Genomic DNA, 4,344 nt, shown 5'->3' on the forward strand with positions numbered 1-4,344 from the left:
CTTTAGGGAAATCAAATTTAATTAGTTTGTTATTTTTTTTAATAGAGCAGTAAATTAAAATAATATAATACTACTATTAATATATTATTATATAAAATAATAGTATATATATATACAAAAAAAGTCAAATAAATATTTTGTTTGCTCTTTGCTTTTTTGCAGACAGTAAAAATATTTATTAATAGTAAGTAACTATTTAGCAGTTAATAGTGAAAGTCATAGAAATATTTACTGGAAAAATTAATTATTGTTTTGTAAAATAATAATAACGCTATAATTATCAATGCGAATTTTGAGAAGTTATTTCTAATTTTCATTTTGTTATTTTCCTTTTAAGTTTATATATTTATACAGAGAAAAAAAATTGGAATAATTTATATAAAACGTTAATTCTATCGAAAAATATAAATACATGGCTGCATACATAATTATTATAATACGCTTAATGACATATTATTATAATCATGCTATGTAGTTTTATATACAAATATTAATAATACATATAATGTATTAACTATTAATAATTATAAAGATTACAAAGATATTTATCAATAAAAAATATTAATTTATTTTTATTATGTACGTTTATTATATTAAATAATTATATTTAAATTATTATTAAACATGCAATATTAAATATAATATAAAAATACTTACTCCGAGGAAAGATACCAAAGAAGCAAAAGAAATTTTAGGTTATGTTTGTAATTTTTTGATTGAAAATACATAAAAGAGATCAATTCTCAATATAAACTACTGATGTTTAAGTCTTCATTACATATAAAATAACTATTAGAAACTTATTTTTGTTTCACACAAATAAACAGAAACTTTTAACTAAGGTAAAAAAGAACACAAACATAATCTTCAAAAGCTTTGCTTCTCAGGTACCTTTCTTCACATCAAAAATATAATATTATGATAATATTGAATATAATATTAATTGTAATATTAAATATCATTTTAAATATAATTATTACAGTATGTATATACATATATAATATAAATAAATAAATAAATTTTTTATGAAAGTAGATTTTCTTTAATATAAACTATTACGAACGTTAAAAGAAACTGTCAATTATTATTTATAGAAAACTTAAAAAACCGTAATTTATTCCTCAATTTCAACATCTAGAAAAAGTATATAAAGGAAATAATTTTATAGTTTTCAATTTTTTCTAATAATTAAAAAATTGGTAAAATGACCTATCCAGATAGTATATATTTAAGATTTTATTTGTACAAGAGTAAAATTTATAATATATTGAAAATAGACACTTTGCTAAAGCAGTATTCGATTTAAAAAGAAATCAGTAATAAATCGTCGTAGCTACTGCAATACCGTAAATCAGACAATTCTTTAAGGGCAATATTGCATATAAAATTGCAAAAAAAAAAACCTTAAAGAAGTTTGCGTGATACGCAGTATTGCACCAGCTTAGACAAAACGTATAACGCAAATCTATAAGACACCTGTAATTAGAGTGTAAAAAATATTTGTAAAACTAATATAAATTTAATGAAAAGCCATTCAAAAATTAGCGCGAATTATTTCAACCAATTGGATTATCCTGCATTCCCGGCGGGCTTTTCTTTAAAACCATTTTGATTATAATTCAAAAAAATTCATTTAATTTTTTCAAACTAAAAATTACAAAAAAATAATGTTAATTTTCATTAAACCTTGGATTTCATTAACAGCAATTATTTTTATCATTATTTAAAACTGACAGAATTTGAATTTGACGAGCGACTATTTATTTCGCTCGAAGATTTTCGATATATCGAATTGCGATATAAAAAACCTTCCCGCTTCCTTCTGGAAGAATTTAACTTGAGAATTTGTCAAATCAATTTATTGAAAGGAAAATTCAATATAAATTCTACATATTTTACAAGAAGGAAAATAACAAAATTATAAGTTGCAATTAATAGCGCAAGAAAAATTAATTACAAAATAAACTAATCGCACATGATTTGCAAGTGTGATTCCTGACAAAATCAGACACGTTTGAGAACCCCTTGGAGCACTCCGAGCATAAATATAATGTCGAAAACACCCAGATACAATATGTAAGATTTGTTAAAAGTTTAATTAATTTGCAAAAAGCAATTAAAACAAAAAAAAAGTTTCATTAAATCTTATGATTCGACTGAAGAAATTTCGAATGTTATTATATTAATAATTAATTAAATTTATATTAAAAAGAACCCTTAAAAGGATAAACTCAGAGTTTACTAGAAAAAAATTTAAAAAAAAATTTATTTTTTAAACAGAAGCATACGTTTCTGCACTTTTGTTCTCACAACTAGAAAGCAGAGACAGAATTAAATCATCACCCTCTAATTTTTTTTAAATCGAAAAAACTACCCTTATATGGATAATATCAGACTTTAAAGGAAAAAAAAATTTAAATGAGTTTTTTAAAAGAACCATTAAAAATTATATATTTCTGCATCTTATTTTCAAACGAGCGGTGGTGTGGATTTCTTTTTCTTTGATCTGTATTTGTTTCCTTCTTTTAAAACAAAGTGAAGTTAAAAAAAAAATTTTAATTTTTGTATTAAAAAACTGAATAACAATCTGTTATTCAATTTTGTTTACTGTAAACTTTGAATTTGTACATTTAAGGGTAGTTTTTTCGATTTAAAAAAAACAGAGGGTGATGGTCTGGTTTAATAAACAGACCACTTTTTCATAAACGAAATTTCACTTTAAAAAGATTGAGTTTTTTAAAGAAATCTCAATTAAAAATAATTAGGGGCCATCCATAAACCACGTGGATAATTTTTCACCAATTTTTGACCCCCCCGCCCCCCGTTGTGGACAGTCGTGGACATTTGTCAAACCCCCTCCCCCCTATACAATTGTCCACGTGGATATTGCAAATTAAAAAAATAAGTTTTTTTGTACTCCTGTATGTTAAAAAATAAAAAAGATTATTTTTGAACATATTTCAAAGCAAGAATGTCATTAAAGTCAGGGAAATGTCAGGAAAAAATTGTTTGTCAGGAAAATTAAGAAAATTGTGACTTTTTTCGACTCATTTAAAAAAACTGCGACAAAATACCACAATTTTCAGCAAAAAAAAAGTACAAGTTATTTTGATTTTTATAATGTGAAAAATAACTATAAACAAATCTTTTTGAATAGTTGAAATTTTGTAAAATTTAATTGAAAATAATAAATTTATTTCAAGTCTTTTGTTACAATTTTTGAAGAATAAAAAATCTTTAAAGGTAAATTTAAAAATGAAAATTAATGAAAATTAGCTTCTAATTTTTTAAAATTCAATATTTTCAATTACATATTTTCAAAAATTCAAATATATACAAAAAAATAACATTTTAAAATTATTTTTAACATTTTAGAGGAGACAATCATGTTCGAAATTTTTAATTAAAATTTATCAATCAAATTCAAAAATAATTTTAAAATATAACAGAATTTTAGAAGAACTTTCGGAAAATTATTTAAATTAATTGATTCAGAGACGAAGGTTTAATTGGAAATTGTAGAAAATAATTGAATTCAGGAAGGGTTATAATTGTCATTTTAAAAAATAATTAAAATCATAAATTTTACTCATTTTCCGTAAACATTCATATTTTCTTGTAAAAAGAATTTTGTCAGGGAAATTAATTTTAATGTCAGTAAATTGTCAGGGAAATTGATTAACTGAAACTTATGATCATCCTGATTACGCTTAAGATATCTTTTTTGGAAATATCTTTGATTATATGTCCACGTTGACATTTGCTTTAACACCCCCCCTCTCCTTCGTGGACAAACGTGGACTTTTGATTCACCCCCCCAAATGTGTCCACGTGGTTTATGGACGGCCCCTTACCCCTTAGATTTGAATTAACAAATACATCACGAAACTAAACGTAATTGTTCTGTCTATTTCAAATAATAAAATTAATAACAATCACGGCTTATATATTAATTGCTTCCGAAAGTCTTTTTACCAAACTTTTATGAGAATACTTCAATCTTCCTTATAAAAGCTATAACATTCCAATATTACAAAATTACAATATTTTAACCATTTCTAATGAAAATAAAAAAATGAGTCATAACATCGTCATAAAAGCTAAAAATAAAAAAAACTGATAACTTTTTTTCTCTCGACAAAAAGATTAATTATAATGATCGTTTAGTATAAAAGTCTGAAATGATTCTTATCAATTCGCAAAATTGATAAAAAAGATGACACACAAAATCTCAGTAACTATTATATATTCACTTTCTCAATAATTAAAAAACATTTGTAACTTTTTATCAACTTCGATCAACCTTGGCATTTCTCTTGATATGTTTTCCGTTTAGCAATGGGT

Source organism: Leptopilina heterotoma, unplaced genomic scaffold (genome assembly GCF_015476425.1).
Source record: "Leptopilina heterotoma isolate Lh14 unplaced genomic scaffold, ASM1547642v1 Lhet_27, whole genome shotgun sequence".
NCBI lineage: Eukaryota > Metazoa > Arthropoda > Insecta > Hymenoptera > Figitidae > Leptopilina > Leptopilina heterotoma.